Source organism: Urocitellus parryii, chromosome 4 (genome assembly GCF_045843805.1).
Source record: "Urocitellus parryii isolate mUroPar1 chromosome 4, mUroPar1.hap1, whole genome shotgun sequence".
Lineage (NCBI taxonomy): Eukaryota > Metazoa > Chordata > Mammalia > Rodentia > Sciuridae > Urocitellus > Urocitellus parryii.
The window spans coordinates 181,538,123-181,558,676 of NC_135534.1; the positions used below are offsets into that span (position 1 = coordinate 181,538,123).

The 20,554-nt window shown below is 34.8% G+C and overlaps 1 pseudogene; it reads right to left on the minus strand.

Moving 5' to 3' along the window:
• Positions 1-3,101: 3,101 nt before the first annotated feature.
• Positions 3,102-3,891, minus strand: LOC113175596 (transcription initiation factor TFIID subunit 9-like; annotated as a pseudogene).
• Between the last annotated feature and the right edge of the window lie 16,663 nt (positions 3,892-20,554).

A 20,554-nucleotide genomic window follows, 5' to 3' on the forward strand; every position in this document is an offset into this window, starting at 1 on the left:
ACTACATAAAAGTTTTAAAACTATATCACAGTGTAAGTTTGATAAGCAATGGTAAACTATGGAGCAACATTTGAAATGTATTTGATTGTCAAAGGATAAATATATCTGGTGAGTAGTAAGGTCAGATAAATTATTGCACATGAAGAAGCGTATGGGCAAAACATAGCCAGATTGATTATACAAAGGCTGGAGAGAGAAGATAATGCCCAAAGGGCCAATAAATGTGTGGAAGAATTTCCAACCTTACTAGTAGTGAGGGAAATGAACATTAAAGAACAATGGGACCATTTCTGTCCATTAGACTAGCAAAAATTAAAAAGAGCAATTACAGTAGCACTGCTGCAAATGTGGGGAAATGGGCCATTTCATATCGCTGATAGTGGCAGTGTGAATCCTTGAAGCCTCTGGGGAAGTTCACCTGGAAATATTTGGTCAGGATTAAAATACACATATATTTCAGTCCCGCAATCTCACTTTTGGAACTCTAGCTTATAGAAATAAAGGCACCAACACATGAAGCTATGTGTACAGTGAAACATATTGAAGAATTGCTGGAAGGTGTAAAAAGAAAAAAAAAACAGAAAGTGAGGAAATAGTTGAATAAATTCTGGTATATTTATATGGTGGTTTACCACCAAAGTATGTAAAAATAAGCTGCAGATAATAAATCTAAAAAACCAAATAGGATAACATGATTGTATTTTTTAAAAATTTCTACAACCAAAAAAATCACCTAGGCCTATGCTCCTTGTTTGTAAAAGGATAGGAGCAGATTGTTAGAGTTGGTGACCTCAGGAGGTGGGCTTGAGGCTGGGAAGAGATTATGAACTTTCTCCTTATATGTCTTTGCATGTCTTGATCTTTGTAGTTACGTCACTGAATTCAATGAGGAAGTATGGCTTTTGTAAAAATCACAATTTTAAAATTAATAAAATGCTTTTACAAACGCTTTTATATTATTCAATTTTAAGATGATATACATTGTGAGATGACTATGGATTTGGATCAACTGTTGCAGAAGACTAGAGCACCACCACAGTACATATATGTCGATTATAAGGTGTATTCCTATTTAATGAACATTACAAATGCGAAAACTAAGTTTAGCTCAGTGTTCGGGGAACATTCTCTCTCTCTCTCTCTCTCTCTCTCTCTCTCTCTCTCTCTCTCTCACTCACTCACACACACACACGCAAATACGAATATTGGTTTTATTCTCTTTGCCCTACTTCACCTTATCTTTTATGAGAATGGATCTGTTCACCACCTTGTATTTCCTAAGCGCACACACACACACACACACACACACAACTGGTCCTCCGCTTATTGGTCTTTTGTATACTTGGAAACAATGTTCAATGTAGGTGTGGTGGTGCAAATTTGGAGAATCAAACACGAACATATTTCTCTAGATAATAAAGGGAAAGTAATAGAGGAGAAAGAATCATCAGGAAGGTGGGAACAGGAGCTGGAAAGGAGGAGGCTTGAGAGATAAAAGGAGATTTGGAAGCCAGAGATGTGTGTGTGTGTGTGTGTGTGTGTGTGTGTGTGTGTAATAGTCTCTATAAGAGATAGCCAGCAATGTTATTTACATTGAAGTAAAAATGCTATATTTTGACTCATGCATATCCCCACTCCCTTCTTCTATTTATTCTCTATTAAATCCTATTTAGTTTGCTAATTTGGGGAAGCAATTTGCTTTTCAGAAGTGAGCCTTGCTGTAGGATGAAACCAGAGACTGGCCATCGGGGTACAAGCACATTGAGGGTATAAGAGAATTCAAGGAATACAACCTTACTTTACTACATTATTTTTTCTTTTTGAGGTAAAGGACACTTACAGAGAAATCCTAGATCCTGAGTCTATAAATTTATACAAATTTAATGCACAAGTAATTATCATCTAAAGAATTATATGCAAACTTAAATTGTGGACTAAGGCAGCAGGTAGGAAGAATAAATGACAAACTTTAGAATATGGTAATCAATCTTGTCTTCCAAATTGAATTTCAAAGGATAAAAATGTCTGAGTAATTGGAGACATATCTATTCCCACTGATATTGCTTATTTTATGAGGCAAAAATCAGTTACTAAACAAATCCAATCTAATGCCAGTTAGACCATATTTCTCGTGACTCTGGCAATGAATGGTTAAAATAATGGCATTTGATTATTTTTGTTCATATTTTCAGTGACTTAAATTGATGATTAAACTATAGCTTTCAGTCTTACTTTTCAAATAATATTTTTTCTCTAATCATAAAAGCAGTGTACATCTATTGTACAAAATGGGAAAAAAAAATTTAATTCCATGTTACAAAAAGAAAATATCTTTGGTCTATTTTATTCTTATCTTTATTCTATGTATAATAATACAATCCATTTTCATTTAAAATTATTATAGTGAAAAATCCTGAGTATAGATTTTTATCAAATAAAATCATATTCATGGTACAAATATTAAGTGCTTACTACAGTACCAGAAAAATGGTGAAAATAATAGATAACTATTCAGATAAGGAGAATTATAGAAAAAAATTATCAATGTAGATTCCTTGTGTGAAAGGACAGTTATTCATACTTATCAATTACCCATGCATCTAGGAAGTATCAAAAACATTATTTCCATGTATATTTGATATTTCCTAGTATAGAAGTAAAAGTGCAAATGGAATATATTATAAAATGCTTAATGTTTAGATGCTGTTACTTTCAATTGATTTTATTTTGTGTATTTAATCCTCTACTTTTAAGTTGAGTGTTGAATCATTCAGCAAAAACAAAACAAACAAGGAAAATCTTGACATCTTTTTATCACATTTTATTATTTATTTATTTATTTATTTTTTGCCAATTGCCAAACAACTCAATTAACAACTTTATTTTTTTTTTTTACACATAAAGGCTGATAAAAAACCATTACAGGTCCTATTAAAGAAAATCCAACATTGCAATTGAGAAGAATAAGAACTATTTTTTATTCATTAAATACTATTTAAGTTTTCTAACACACAATTTGAAAACATCTAGCAGGCTTCTTTAATTTCAATACAATGGATTCAAGACCAAGTTTACATACAGTTACATGCATCAAAGCCAGATTACAAATTATCATAGTCATCATCATCATCATCTCATCATCGTCACGTTTTCTTTTCTATGCATTTGATGATTCATTGGCAGTATTTTGTGATGATATCATATTAGTGGTAATAAGAATGTTTTTGGACCCAATTAATGATGGATTAATTAGAACATTCTGAACTGCTGATGTTGCAGGAATTGAGGCTTTTACAGCAGGGGACTATGAAGTAGGCATCTGTACTGTATACCTTTGCCCTGTTAGAGACATTGGAGTCCCTACCTTAGTTGAAACAGACATGGTTTGTGGGGTTGGTGTGCCTAGTTAGGGAGTACTTGGTCTGCTAGTAACTGAACCAACACTTAACCGTTGTACTGTTATTCTTCCTGCAGAAGTAGATGCTTTCTTTTGTAAAGACTTGAGCCTATAGTTTGGTGCTGTTAGGCAATATCTAGCAGGGGGCAATCTAGGACCCAAATATGGCTTGATCAATGGCAAAGGGGTTTGATTTCTTTGCCTTGCAATATCTAATAAAAAAAATCTCTTGGGGGAGGAGAGGTAAAAGACTAGTCAGCTCCACATTGGATTGCCAATCGCACGTCATCTGCATCAAGAATAGCTTTCTTAGCATGGCTGGAATAAATTTTAGCATCATCTAGAATTGTGGTCACATATTGGAAGGCAAATTCCAACATCTGATTTATAACTCTTGGCTCATATTCTGTAATGCCCATATCCTTCAGGATCTGTGCCATCATCTGTGCATCTTTCAGCATGCTCTTGGGAGAAGCCATCTTGCCAGACTCCATGATATCCAGTGATCAAACTTCTTGAGCTAAATCACCCACACTAATGTATTTCAGTCCTGATCTTGACGCAAGTTCTTTGCCTAGTGTAGTTTTTCCAACCTCTGGAGTACCGGTGAGCGGAATGTTTGGTAACAACATAGTCCTCCACAGCGACCATACAAGCACTGAGGCTCAAGCACTCAGTGCACTAGGGAGAGCACATTTTATTTTTAAAGCCAGCAATATTTGTATGTTTAATTGTGCAAATGTATTTACAGATTGAGAAATAATTACGAAGCAAACACATATGTAATCAACTCTCAGATCAAGAAATATAATAACTGCCCCCCTCTTCCCATAGTCTCCATCTCCCACCTCTATGTGTACTCACTATACTGAGTTTAAAGTCATCTTTTATTTTGTTTGTTTTTCTTTTTCAGGTAGACATACCACCTGTTTAGCTGCTCTTAAATAAGAGAGCTAGTTTAGAACTTTACATTAATAGAAGAATATAGCAGTTATTTTGTTTCCTGTACATAGCCTAATACTGTATTCCTCAAGATTTGCTGAGAGCCATAGCTGAGTTGGAATGACGCCTGGCATTTTTGCCAGAAGGGAGTGGTTGAGAGGTGACACCAGCGAGCCATTGAGATGATGATGATTATGTTAAGCTGTGTATTCAATTGTATATTAGACCCCTGCTGTCTGCCTGTGTGGGGAGGAGCCTGCTACTTTGGAGTTCTGGGGGGGGGGGATGCCTGGGGAGTTCGCATTGGTTGGGGAAGTTCTGGAGGAGGGATTTCCGGTTGGTGGTTTTCCTGAAAGGGCCGCATGGGTGGCGTTTGAGGGAGTTCGGGCAATAAAGGAGTTCCTGTTTGAACCTACAACTGCCAGTTCGGTGGCTGCGGCATTTGGGTGGAACGGAAGAAAAACTGCTCACATCTAAGGAGAAACTATTTGTGTCTGAGGAACAGATAGGGAGAAAGGATGGATGGACATTTCAGGAGGATAGAAAGGCTGATATAATGAATTTTTGTTCCATTTTTGTTTCATTTTGTCTCGGTTTTGTTTTGCATTATCTTAGTGAGGGGTATCTTTGTCACGGAAATATGGAATTAAAAATTAATAAGAACCAAACTGAAAGGGCGTTAAGTAAAGTGCTAGAGGAAGGAGGAAGGAGGCATCTCAGTAAAATCAAGAACATTTAGGGCATACGTTAAGACGATACAAAGGTGTAGCCCATGGTTCATTAAAGAGGGGTTGTTAAATACATCACAATGGAACCATCATGGTGAAGATTTTAAAAAGATACAAAAGGAAAGCCCAGGAACTCTGCCAGTTGGCACATTACCATTATGGACATTGGTACAATCTTGTTTGCTTAGTCGAGGAGAAGACATTTTAAATGAAGTAAAAGAGGAAGTCTCTCGAGTTAGTCAGACAGGGAAAAAAAGTTTAGAGAAGGAGGGGCTATCCGGAGAGAAGTTACAACGGGAGGTTGCTACTAACACCTTTCTATCACCAGAGGGCATAAGTGTCCAACCAACAGCTCCACCTATGGAGACAACATATGCTGAGTGGCCCTCAACTCCCGTTTTTGATAGATGGGATCCTGAGACAGGACCTCAAAGATTAGCATGCCCTGTATTTGAGGCAGACAACAGGGGTCTAATATACAGTTGAATACACAGTTTAACATAACCATCATCATCTCAATGGCTCGCCTCTCAACCGCTCCCTTCTGGCAAAAATGCCATGTGTCATTCAGACTTGGCTGTGGCTCTCAGCAAAGATTTACCCAGGTAAGCAGCATGTGGAGATGTAGCATACTTATCTTTGCTATATAGAATTTCATTATATGGATACACAGTTTATTTATCCATTCTTTTTTAAATGGTCATAAGTTGTTTCCAGTTTCTAATAAAAAAAAAAGTATGAGAATTCTTGAGAGCACACCTGACTTTGTTTGTAAAAACATGTCTCTAATGTTAAGTATTGGAATTTCTAAGTTATGCTTATTGTCAATTTTGTTGGAAAATGCCACCATGCCACCCTGTTTTACAAAGTAAATACACTCATTTATGCTTCAACAGTACCATTGCACCACAAGAAATAAATTATGGTATGTACACTGATTTCCCTCTGTTCCATTTCCTTTACCTTGTATTCTTATTTCTGAAACAATAAAGCACAGCTACCCTTTAATACCAATTTATATACCAATATACTAAATATACTGTGTAATGAATAATATATCTAGAAACCCTGAAATCAGATTTCTGATTGTTCTAATCTTAACAACATTTAGTTTTATCAGATATTCTAATTCTTAGCCTTTCTGTGTAATACAGTCTAATTGTGATTTTAATATTCATTTCCCTGATTGACAGTGAGGCTGATTACTTTTAAAGATTTGGTTTTCATTTGGGTTTCCTTTTTGTTCCATGCTTAAATCTTTGATTCATTTTCTTATTGAATTGTCTGTGCTTTTCTTAATGATTTTTGTAATTAATCTTTTTAATTTTGAGATTATCACATATTCATATACATTTATAAGAAATATTATACAGACAACTCCCATTTGCCCTTTAATCAATATCCTCCATTGGCAAAATCTTGTGTTACTATTATATAATATCCCAGTCAATAAATTATCATTGACAAAATCTAATGATATTTGCCGCAGTCTGGCTGGGCACAAATCACGAGCCACTGAAGCAGGAACAAACTTTATTTTTGAACTCCACCAACAACTCCTCCCGAACGCCAAGCGGCTTGCCCAGGAACAAGTCACCGGAAATATCTCCCCCGGAAATCCCTCCTCCTGCACTTCCCCAACCAATGGGAACTCTAGGGGAATCCCTGGGAATCCCCAGGAGAACTCAAAAGTAGTGGCCGAGGCGGATAATAATGCCTCGCCTGTCAGCCAATACTGTTGGCAAAATGCCAGGGGCCATACTGACTCGGCTGTGGCTCTCAGCAGATATTATTCTAATTTCCCATCTTGTATATATTTCTGTTTATGTATATGTGTACATGTGTATGCTTAGTTCTGCATGGTTTTGCCACGTGTGAAACTTTGTGTGTCCATCAACATTTTCAAGATATTGACCAGTTCCATCACGACAAGGATCCTCCTCCCTTCTATAGCTGTACCAACCTTCCCATTCATTCTTCTCCCCAGAAAACCTCTGATCTGTTCTGTCTCTATAATTTTGTCATTTCGAGAATGTTAATAAATAAAACAAGACAGAAACTTTTTGGGGTTAACTTTTTTCTGCTTGACCTACTTCCCTGGAGTTTCATCAAGTGGTTACCTGATCATGTTTTTAAAAATGCAAATGTAAGGCTGAGATTGTGGCTCAGTTGTAGAGCACCCTGGGTTCTATCCTCAGCACCACGTAAAAATAAATAAGTGGTATAAAGGTGTATTAAGAATTATAATGCAATAATAATAATAATAGAAAAAATAAATAAATGAAATAGAGATATTGTGCCCAACTACAACTAAAAAATAAATATTAAAAAAAATACAAATGTAAAACTGAGGAGTGTGGAATTCTCTCTCAGTTTTCTCCATTGTGATTCACCGTTTTACCTTTCCCAGGACTATCATTAGGAATTCTTACCTGTTTATGCACACTTTCCCCCTTCCCCTGGGGACACTGTGAGTATGTATACCATTTTTGCCAGAGCCTCAACACTTGAGACTTTGCCACTTGTATGTATATCCCTTTCTCTGAGTCTTCTAGAAGATTTAAGATTCTCATGAAATATAGAAATATACTTTATATAATTTAAGGCATAGTCATTTCAGTGTTCTTTTGTAATTAAAATTTAGGGAAAAAATTGTGAAACCACTCACAGTTGGATAAAGTTACCTGAGTAAATAACCATTCTAAAATGTTTGTTTAAAACCTCTTGCTTCCTCAAATATACGATTCTTTAACTGAAGTTTAATTCATTGCCTTGTTTAAACATAGATTCCATGATTTTCATTTTCATTTCCTTCCTAAATTGCTATCTTGTTTCTTTAGAATATATATGGGTAAAATAGTGCTAAAAACAAACCAATAATAATGTAAACTTCTCTAATACTTAAGGTCTGCATGAAAGTCGGAAGTATTAAGTTTGTATTAACTTTACTCTGTAGCTCATTAAGACATCTCTAAATCATTTCCCAGGTTCTAAGATAAGCAGAAAGCTTGACATTCTATTAAAATTTGTTGATAGAGTGAATGAAATCTCTAGATTATTATTTTCTGTGTGTGTGTGTGTGTGTGTTGCTTAACTAGAAGCTAGAGTTGCAGAAACAAAAGGTGTATTGATTAATACAAATGCTAGTTGTTGTTATTTACATACTTTTCCATATTGCTAAAACCAAAGATTAGAAATTGAAATAGAACAAAAAGAGTCAACAGAAAATTCCCTACAGCAAACAAAGACACCTGCTTTTAAAAGTTCAAAAGAATGAAGGTACAAACCTCTGTATTAGCTTCCTAGTTTAAAAGTTCCCTTTTATTATATCCACACATTTACCCATAAGCACACAATTTGTCACAGGGCACTAGAAGGTATTTTGGAAGCTGGGTAAGGAATTGGGGACAGAATTCCTTTAGTGCTTTCTAATGAGCCAACAGCTGTGACACATAGATCATTGACTGCAGGAGATTGAAGGCACCTTGGGATCATCTTCTCAACTCCTTTAACTATAAAGTTAAGGAAAAATAAGGTGGAGGAAAGGTTGTTGATTTATCCAAAGATACCCTGCTGGTAGAGGCAGAGTCAAGATCAGATTTCAGATGGTTGAAGCCATGTCAGTGTTCCTACTTGACAAATCCAAGGAATATCACCTAGAAAATGCTTTGCTTAGTCATTCAGCAAGTTCATATTGGCCACCCATTGTATTAGGTAATGCACAGAACATTGTGCAGAGGTGGCGAAGGTAAGTCTTACTTGCCGTGAAACTTGCCAGTTTCTGGAGAGTTAGACAAGTAACAAGATGTATTACTGTAGACTACGTTAAGTGCCACTGCACAGATATGGACAAAGTGCTGAGAAATCACTGAGAGACTCAGCGAACAGTTTATTGCAGTTCATTTGTCATGTCTCCCCAAAACACTGAACATTACTTTCAAGGCAGCTGTGGTGAGAGGGGATATGTCACAAAACCTTCTTGACCAAAATGACCTTATCGTCCAGGGCATTTCTGATTCCATTGCAATATATAGACCTGTGGGGTGATGATTACTCTGGGTTTTATGGTTTAAGAAGCACTGAAATAATAATCCTCTAAAAATAAGCCGTGATGTATATCCACAGATGTAGAACTAATTTACATATTCAATATGTTTTACTTAGATCCTCAAAAAACAAAATCATTACAGAACAAAAATATTTTGTCTTCAGAGAATGGCAAGAAGAAGATGCCCATCTACATTTTGGAGTAATGTTTTGATCTGTTTCTCCAATAGGTATTGTCTCATATTTTTAACTTGTCCATGAAGCCTTTTTTTAAAAAATTATTTTTATTTATTTTTTAGTTGTTGATGGACCATTATTTTATTTATTTTATTTTATATGCAGTGCTGAGAATTGAACCCAGTGCCTCACACATGGTAGTCACAATCTCAGACCTGTCCATGAAGCTTATGCTAAAGCTTAGATCATATACAAGAAGTAAATCCTATGAGTAGCTTTTCCCTTGCCTCCTCTTCCTCTCCCCTAATAGAAGCAAATAGATAAAACCAGGCATGCGTCTCTTCAGTTTTCCTTTATCTGTCCTGAGATCACATTGCAAACATTCACTCCTGCATCCCATTGCCCTCTTATAATTTTCCACTGTGAACTTCTTTGGAGCCCCCTGTCAGATTGATTCAGCCCATCTCTGATTTCAGCCATACCTGTGATGGTCAGTTCAGTTCCCAAGTATCTTGATGGCATCCTGCCTCTAACTTCTGCTGTTTTTCTCTTCAAAGCCTGAAAGTTTTCATAGCTCATACGCGATCAGCTAAGTAAATGTTTCCAAGGATACCCTCCATCAGTGGAGGAGTTTGCTGTATCAGCTTCCTCCTTTTTGGTGAGAATATTGACTGAACACCAGGTCCCCCAAGCAATATTAGGAAGTACAATAACAGCCATGTTCTTGCTTTGTCTTTTTTCCACCTCTGATTCTCTCCCTAACTATGGGTGATCTCTGTCATCAACTCCCAAATAAAATACCTATACCCAAATCTCAGCTTTGCTGTGGGGGATCCAAGCTTAAGATGCTTCAAAATTCTGAACTTATTTTCTAAGCTTCAACTATACCCTTGACTAACACATGGTCATTATTGCTTCCAGAACAACCTCTGTTCTAGTACTAAGTCATTGGCATGTACTCTCTATAAAACCTTTTAAAATAGTTTCATGTCCCAAATTGGCTAATTTGAACATTGAAAATAATGGCACTACATCTGTTCGATGATGTACTAAATGCAAAAACCTAGCAGGACAAGTAGACCAAGAAGGGTATATAAGTTGAGCTGAAACTCTGTTCTCTGCACTAAATTTTGCTTCTCCAGAGGGCTATATTGCAGAGAGTAGGAGTGAGGCATGTTTGCATTAGGTCTGCTTGGATTACTGCTCAAACAGTTTATTGCTTCCAACTGTTTGTTTAGAAACTGTCTGTTTCAGCTGAAGAGTTTATTTTCTTTTGCTTTTTCACTTCTAGTTTTAAGAGTAATAAATGTTCATTATGGAAAATTAATAATTCTTAGAAAACCACAGAAGAAAGCAATAATCATGTTAAATTCCATATCCCAAAGTTAACTCCTATCAATGCTTTGCTAAATATTTTTCAAGTTTTGAGAAAACCTATAGAAGGAAATAATGAAAGTCAAGAAGGAGAAAGAGGGAACACTCTATATTTCCATTTTATTGTCTCCTTTTTTCTCATGTAACAGCATTTTATAATGCTATTAAGAAAACATTTTTATTGATATGCTTTTAAAAGCCCACAATTTATGCATAATATTAAATTTTCCAATATTCCTTATCACAACAACACTGGTACAAATATATTTTGTATGCTAATATGCACAGCTCTGATATTTCTTATATGGAGAGTCCTGGAAATAGGATAAATGGGTAAAAGAGTATGTGCATATATGGTCCTGCAGGTTCTTGACAGATTGCTCCATATCTTCAACAATTTACACTTCTCTGCAGGCCTGGCTTTGTGGTAATGTGACCTGTACTGTATATTTGCATAGGAACCCATGCTTAGCAAGGACCCTATTCTTGGTTTAATGCTCTTTAATGTTACCATCTTGAAATGCTTATTGATTTTTGAAAAGAAGGAACCTCATTTTCATTTTGCTATGGATCTCACAGATTATACACTGGGTCCTGTTTCCATATGAAAATCAGAAGAAGAAAATAATATCGTGTTTACAGTATTCGATTTCTCATTGAGTATTGTCTATGCAAATCTAATCATTTCTTTGGTCTCATATCTCATGGAGAAAATCAAACAGTTTTAGCTATGCAGTTTTACTCATGTGCTGCAGGCATTATAACTCTGACCAGATAAAATTCAGCCATTTCTTGCCTTGGCTGTTTTTGCACTTGGGTGGAGACCATGAGTAGCATAGGTTGTTTAAAATTTAGAAATTTTAAAATTTAACAGTTAGTTAACCTATATCCACAAATACCACTATATTTTTAAAAGTGATGTGGATAATGGCAAATTTAGGACTAAAAATGGGGAGGGCATTAATGAACAACATGATCAAAAAAACAAGCCCTTAAGAACAAATTGAGAAATATCTATATCTCTGCATTAATCTATAGACCCTTATATTTTTTCTAGCCACTTTTTTTAACAGATAAATAATTTAAAAATTGTTTTCATACATTTTATTGATCTTTACTTGTATTTTTTTGTCAGAAACACTGTATTTTCCTATTTTTTTTTTCTGGTTTGACTTTAGGCAGTTATCCCTGTGGATTATTGACAATGTTTTTGAATTGTAACAATTTATGTGAGGTCCAGATGAAATAGATTCTTACCAAACATTTTACTTTAATTGATTATTGGTTTTATTCAAATATTTCATATTCTTTTACCATCCCCTGCCGTTCATAATGGTGGTTACCTGGTTCCTTTTTTGATTGACATTTTATAATTTTTTTCTTTTATTTATCATTTTGCATTTGTATTTGTCAGACTTTCTATTGCAAGTTCTAAAACTCAAAAATTATAAGCCCAAACTAAAAGAGGGTAATGTACTGACTGATGAAAAGATTTATGCTTGGCTCTGGGGTCATATCTGCCAAATCTTGTGAGACTTATGATGTGTTTACGCATGGGTGACCCCACCAAGAAGGGGATGATAAAACAACCTGCCCACTCCACTGTGCAATCTAAGACCAGAATTATTTTCTTCCATGAATCTGCATTGAAGTTTTCTGTGTTTTTGACTGTGGACCCACAGCTTATCACATGAAAATATCAAATAGTGGTGCTATCCAATCTTGTAGTGGCAACAATTGTTTCATCTAAAAGGGTTTTAAATGTGAAGGTTATATAGAAAGTTTTTTAAAAAAATCACTTACAAAGGTGGTGCAATAGATGAAGTTAGCCTTGCTGTTTGAAAAAGAATGTGAAATTCATAACATTAAAATAACTTAGAAAATGACCTACATTTACCAACTGTTCAAAATCACCTTGGAACACATAAAATATTAACACTATTGACTGTGGCTGGTGTGTAACTCAATGGGAAAGGACTTGCCTAACATTTGTGAGGCTCTGTGTCCAATCCCTAGTATGGAAAAAGAATATTTAAAAAAATGCTTTGCTGCTGAGAAAACATCAACCACATTGTTTTAGGATAATTGACATATAAAATGTATATATATATATATATATATATATATATGTAAAAACTGCTAATCAAACAAAGAAAGTATAATTGGTTAAATATATTCTAATAATTTAGAAATTTTAAAAGAGATTGAACTGCTTCAAATTCTAAAAAAATTGGAGAAATGTTTAAAATTATGCAAGTCAGTGCATAATTGTCTCATGTTACTTTGAAAGTATAATTCTATAAAAACTAGTGATGGGGAAAATTTATTTTTAACCAACTCAACATTTTGACCAATTTTGTTTTAAACACTCCATTTGCAGTCATTGAACAGGAGCACAAGGCTTAAAATTAGAGAATGGTAGTGATAATGTACACTAAAAGTTTCCAGAGTATTAAAAAACTTAGCATTTGTCTACTTTAATGTGCTTCTATTGCTCTTTGCTGCAATAACACAATATCTCTCTATGACAAACTTTCCTTTAGCAACCCTATTTATACTTGATGTCATTGTGGTTGATTTGCTTCTCCCTTTCCTTTTTCTTTATTCTTGCAATTTTTATAGAAAGTTTACCTAGTGTATTATTTGGGTCACATTATTTGAGGTGGAACTAAAGTGCAAATGCAACCTTTTCATGGGTAGAAATATTCAACATGCTCCTTATCATTCTACCTTGATGTTTTCCACTATACCTTCTAGTTTTAGTATAGTCTTCAGAAAAATTTTAAAATACTGCATCAACATAAAGTTACCTTTATTTTGAAAGAATTACACATGTTTCAAATTTCTTATGCTTTTATTATTTTGGAAATACCTTCAAAATTCAGATTTGTGCTCTGGATAGATGTTATAGATGTTCTTTATTCTACTAAGTGTGACCAAAAAGTCTGGAGTGTATGTTTGTGTGTGTGTGTGTGTGTGTGTGTGTGTGTGTATTTCAAATAGGGAGTGAAGAAGATAAACTGGCTAGTAACATTGAGATCCAAAGAACAAAACAGTGGATAAGTTTTCTGGGCTTTCTTCCTCTACCCATGCTTATATATACCAGGTATCCCAAAGTGTATAGATGAAAGGCAAAAGCTCTAATAAAAGCCTGCTGTCTCTAATCAGATAATCAATTACTGCCTATCAAGACAGAAATCTTTTAGACAGTAGCCATTGTGCTCAATCTAAGATAAAAGCAAATTAACCAAAAAAAAAAGTTCAGAAAATATGTGGACTTTATCTCTAGAGCCTAGACTTATACGTTTGTGAAGCTATAATGAGGTACCCTAACATCTCTTGATAGAGTGGTGTCAGAGAAGACCAAAGAGGGAGTTGGGCTTTTATCCTGTCTAGCTGGAAAGAAGTCACCTCTCCCCTGTCATGTCAGTGTAGAAGTGTTGTTGTGATATCAGAGGAAGCCTTGTGGTTTGTCACAACTTTCAGATTTCCCAGCAGTAGTAAAGCCACCCTCATGGTAGTGCTATTAGAGATCACATGGGGGAGCTAGAACTCCTACCAGTGCCCAGCTACAATGAGAAGTGTCTACAGAAGCTGGGTAGGGAATTAGATTTCCACCTCCACTCAGCAGTAATAGGTCAGAGACCATTTCCTCTTCCAGTGCTTGATTGAGGTCTAAGAAAATCAACTAGAACAGAAGTTTCAATAAATACAGAGTCTCATGAATTTAAATGAAAATGTTCAGGATACAATCAAAAGTACTTATCCTACAAAGTACCAGAAGGATCTCAAAAAGAAAGGAATTAATAGATGCCAATGCTAGATTTTTATAGATGTTAGAATTATCTGCAAAGATTTTAAAGGATACAAATACTTCAATGAGCCATTATAAACATACTTGAAACAAATAAACAAAAATAAAAGACTTAGCAAAGAAATTTAACTTTTTAGAAGAACCAAATGGAAATTTTAGAACTGAAAAATACAAATATCAAAATAGAAAATTCAGTGGATGAGCTCAACAGAAAAACAGGAGAATGAAGAAATAACCAGTAAGATGGGGAATAAGACAAAAGAAGCTATTCATCCGAACAACAGAGAAAAAATCAACTGAAAAAGTTAACAGCAACTTTGATCTGTGGAACTAAACAAAAGTTATAATATTCATGTCATCAGAGCTCCTGCAGGAAAGGAGAAAGAAGGAGACTAGGTCTGAAAGATATGAATGAAAATTCCCCAAATTTGACAAAAGACATAAATCTACAGTATCCAGAAACTGAGCAATGATAGATAGGGTTAATCTGAAGAAAGCCATGCTAAGACACAGAATAAACTTCTGAAAACTAACAACAACAATGACAACAACAAAAACCCCCAAATTGTTTTCTTTATCCATTCATCTATTGAGGGACACCTAGGTTGGTTTCATAGTCTAGCTATAGTGAATTGAGCTATAAACATTGATGTGACTGGGACACTATAGTATGCTGATTTTAAGTTCTTTGGGTATAAACCAAGGAGTGGGATAGCTGGATCAAATAGTGGCTCAATTCCCAGTTTTCTGAGAAATCTCCATACTGTTTTCCATAGTGGTTGCATGAATTTGCAGTCCCACCAGCAATGTATGAGTGTACTTTTTTCACTACATCCTTGCCAACATTTATTGTTGCTTGTATTCTTTTTTCCTATTGATTTTTTTAAAAAATAATGACAGTGGGATGCATTACAAATCTTATTACACATATGGAGCACAACTTTTCATATCTCTGGTTGCATATAAAGTATATTCACACCAATTCATGTCTTCATACATGTACTTTGGATAATGATGTCCATCATATTTCACCATATGATGAAATACTCCCTCTCTTCCCCTCCTACCCTTCTGCCCTATTTCTCTCATGCTCACTTTCCTACCCCACTGTGAATCAGTCTCCTTATATCAGAGAAAAATTCAGCATTTGTTTTTTGGGGATTGGCTAACTTCACTTAGCATTATCTTCTCCAACTCCATCCATTTGCCTACAAATGCCATAATTTTATTTTCTTTTATTGCTTAATAATATTCCATTGTATATATATGTCACATTTTTTATCCATTCATCTACTGAAGGGCATCTAATTTGGTTCCACAATTTAGTTATTGTGAATTGTGCTGCTATAAACATTGATGTGGCTGTGTCCCTTTTTGATGATTGCTATTCTGACAGGAGATAAAATCTTAGTGTAGTTTTGACTTGCATTTCTCTAATTGCTAGAGATATTGAACACTTATTCATATATTTGTTGATCAATTGCATTTCTTCTTCTGTGAAGTGTCTGTTCAGTTCCTTAGCCTATTTATTGATTGGGTTTTTTTTTTTTTTTTGGTGTTAAGCTTTTTGAGTTCTTTATATGTCCTAGCAATTAATGCTTTAACAGAGGTGCATGTGGTAAAGATTTCCCCCCAATCTGTAGGCTCTCTCCTCCTGTCATTGTTTCCTTTGCAGGGAAAAGAAGAAGCTTTTAATTTGAATCCACCCCATTTATTGATTCTTGAATTTACTTCTTGCGCTTTAGGAGTCTTGTGAAGGAAGTCAGATCCTAGGCCAAAATGGTGAAGATCTGAGCCTTTTTTTTTTCTATTAGACACAGGGTCTCTGTTCTAGTATTTAAGTCTTTGATCCACTTTGAGTTGATTTTTGTGCAGGGTGAGAGATAGAAGTTTAATTTCATTTTGCTACATATGGATTTCCAGTTTTGCCAGCACCATTTATTTTCTCCAGTGAATGTTTTTGGCACCCTTGTCTAGTATGAGATAACTATGTTTATGTGGGTTTGTCTCTGTGTCCTCTATTCTGTACCATTTGTCTACAGGGATATTTTGGTGATAATACAATGCCTTTTTTGTTACTAAAGCTCTATAATATAGTCTAAGTTCTGGTATTATGATGGCTTCTGCTTCACTTTTCTTGCTAATGATTGCTTTAGCTATTTTGGGTCTCTTATTTTTCCAAATAAATTTCATGATTGCTTTTTCTATTTTTATGAAGAATGTCATTGGTATTTCAATAGGAGTTGCATTAAATCTGTATAATACTTTTTTTAGTATGGCCATTTTGACAATATTAATTCTGCCTATCCAGGAGCCTGGGATATCTTTCCATCTTCTGAGATTTTCTTCAATTTTTTTTCTTTAGTGTTCTGTAGTTTTCATTGTAGAGGTCTTTCATCTCTTCTGTAAGATTAATTCCCAGGTATTTTATTTTATTTTTTTTTGAGACTTTTGTAAATGGAGTAAGTTTTCCTTATTTCTCTTTCAGTGGATTCTCATCGCTGATATATAGGAATATTCAATGGAATATTACTCAGCTTTAAGAAAGATTGAAACTATGGCATTTCCCATAGATGGTTGGAGTTGGAGAATATCATGCTAAGTGAAATAAGCCAATCCCAAAAAATGAATATGCAGATGCTATTTGGTTTTTTGTGGGGTCACTAGGGAAGAATAGCCTTACCTTAGATTAGATTAGGTAGAGGAAAGTGATGGGAGGAGAGGGGAGAGGATGTGGAGATAGGAAAGATAGTAGAATGAAACAGACATTACTACTGTATGTATATATGTGACTACAAGACCAATATGATTCTACAACATGTACATTCAGAAAAATGAGAAGTTATAGCCCATGTATGTATAACTAATTTAAAAAAATTTTAAAAATTTAAAAAGTCAAGAAAATGCACACAAAATGAAAAGTTTAAAAGAGAGAAAGAAACTATAGAAAATGTCAATATTATGTTTAAGATGTGAGGTGTCCCTCAAAAGCTCATGTGTGAGATGATGCAAGAAGGTTTAGAGGTGAAATGATTGGATTATGAAAGCCTTAACCCAATTGGTGAATTAATCCCCTGATAGGTATTAACTGAGTGGTTACTGCAGGCTAGTAGGGTGTGGCTGGAAGAGGTGGGTTTCTGGGGGCATGCTTTTGGGGAATATATTTTGTTGTTGATGAGCAGAGTTCTCTCTGCTTTCTGGTGAGCTGCTTTCCTTCACCATAATGTCCTGCCTCACCTGAGTTCTGAGGAATGAAACCAGCCATCTATGGACTGAGACCTCTGAAACCAGGAACCCCAAATAAAATTTTCCTCCTCTGAAAAAAAAAAAGAAAGAGAGAAAGAAAGAAAAAGAAAACAAATTACTGGTTTTCAGGTATTTATATCTCTATGAAGACAAAAATTTGAAGGTTTGCTTCACAATCTTAGACAAAACTTTAAATAAAAAGATGTAGGATTTAAGAAACCATAATGCATAGAGTAATTAAATTGGATGAACCAAATATTATTTCTGATATTTTTATGAGTTTTAGTCATGTGGATCCCTTGCCTTCAGAGAACTACTGAAAGCACAGAGCAAGGCTAAAGGTAGCTGAACTTTTGCTTCAACATTTTGATTATGTCTTCATTAGGCAGTTTTTTCTGAGGTGACTATTTATTTTACCTATAAAGAATGACATGCTGTTCTTAGAAATATTCTTTGAGATGATGGACAATAGTATGATATGCTCACATTTATTTTTTCTTAGAGTAGCATTGACATTCCATTTTCTCATCTCTACTGATTTATTTGATAGTAACACTTTCACTAGACTATGAGTACCACAAAGACAGTAGCTTGCCCTTTGATTCCTAATGTGGAAGAGAATGTATGGATCTTAGTCATACTCAATTTATTTATATTATATTCGTGGAAGGTATATTTTATATATGAGTAAATACTGAAACAAGTGAAGGGGCTGCTCGTGTAAATAAATATATATTTTTTCCATGTGTTAGCTTTCTACTACTGTAACAAATTACTAGAGATAAGGTTTATTTTGATTCACAGTTTTAGAGGTTTCAGTTCATGATTGGTCATGTCTATTGCTTTTGGTTTCCTCATGGTTGAGGAAACTGCTCACCTCCTGAAAGTCAGTAAACAGAGAGATGGTAGCCCCACAATCCTCTGTGAGGGTGTACTCCAGAGACCTAAGACCTCCCACAAGGCCCCACCTCTTTCAGATTCTATCCCTTTCCAATATTGCTGAGTACCAAACCCTTAACATTTGAGCCTTTAGAGGACATTACATGTCCAAATTATAGCAGCTAGTCTGCAAAACAAACAAACAAACAAAAAACCTCATAAAATACAGTGTATTTTTTGTACTTAAAATTGAGAAATGGTATACATATTTCTACTGTTTTGCTTTTCTGCATAATTTTGCTTTTCTAGACAATTTGTGGCATTCTTCATAATTAATGACTAAACCTTCATTTAAGTAGGCTTGATAAGCTATGGAAGCATGTGAAAGTAAAAAGAATTTTATAATTTATCAAGCAGTGAGTATCAGCAACTTTATTTTAAGTTCTTAGATTGAAACTTTACTAGCATGTAACCACATGGACACTAGTTTAATGATGATATCTAGCCATCTAAAGTATGTAGCCTAATTAACCTTAACCAAACTATCTGTTAATTTTACCAATTATTTCATATAATTTTTTTTCCAGAATTGCTAAGGATCAACCCCAGGGCCTCATGCATGCCAGGCAAGTACTCTACACCAAGCCACACTCCCAAGACCTTATTTCCCCTTATTTTAGTATATGAATTATGGATTTTAGTACTTTTCATATGATAAACACATAGGTCCATTGATTTCAAAAGAGTTTTAATTCTTTAATTCTTTCAAAGTCTAGAATAAACAACTTGGATTAATGAATTTTGAAACTTTTTCTTAATGCATTGAAGTGTGTGTTGTGTGTCTGTCTCTGTGTGTTTTGGTACAGTAGCTTCACAGACATACAATTCACATATATAATTCATCCATTTGAGGTACATAATTCAATGATCTTTTGTGACTATTTTCTTTAAAATAGCATATTTTCAACACTCAATTGTGTTGTAGCCTGTAATCTCTATTTTTGAACTAAGCACCAAGAAACAATTATTTTAGCCCAACTAATTCAGTTACAAGATAAACCTTTCAAAGAAATATTCCCCTCAGCTGGATTCAGCATACCTCTGTGATTTGTGCATAAAACTTTGACCCATAGTCATTAGTCTACTTGCCAAATCAGTTTATCACCTCTATTATATTGCCTTCAATATTATGTCAAATTTCTACTTAAGTCTGTATCACTATCTCTATGACTATGTTATCTACACTACACTTGAGAGATAAGGTTGTCTCTTAAATGCTGAATGAATGAGTTTGGATGTGAAAAAGAAGTCAACTTTCTAAAGTTTCCCAGACTCAGTTGTTACTGGACTTCAAACTAGACAGAGATAGAAACCAATGATTTTTGTTGTTCTTGTTGGAATATGCTTTCAGTGGCAGAGTATACTAATGAGTCAAAAATACCATCTGGCTCAGCAGTAAAGTTCTCGCCTAGCACATGTGAGGCCCTGGGTTCGATCCTCAGCACCACATAAAATAAAATAAAGATATTGTGTCCATCTACAGCTAAGAAATAAATATAAAAAACACTATCAGCAAAATTAGGCAACTGAAGTTTTAACAAAATTAATTTATAGATTAGTAGTGGCTAAGGAATTATCCATATATTTTATTTCTATAATCATTCATGGCCAATGAATAGAACTGACAAAATTTGCCAAAGAAGCGTCCAAACAGATGAGAATATGGAAAATGACCAAAACATACTTGCAAATGTACTAATGTCTACTTTCAAGAATGACCTGCCAGAAAACCAATTTGTCTTGATGAATACTATGAGAAGAACCGAAATTTTCACAGTGAGGTTCCTGTACCTGGATGGCCATTACATTTTTCCATTTCACACTCTAAGGGAACATAGAGGGCAGAGCCAGCTGTGTGAAATCGTGGACCCACTGGGAGGTCAGTAAAAT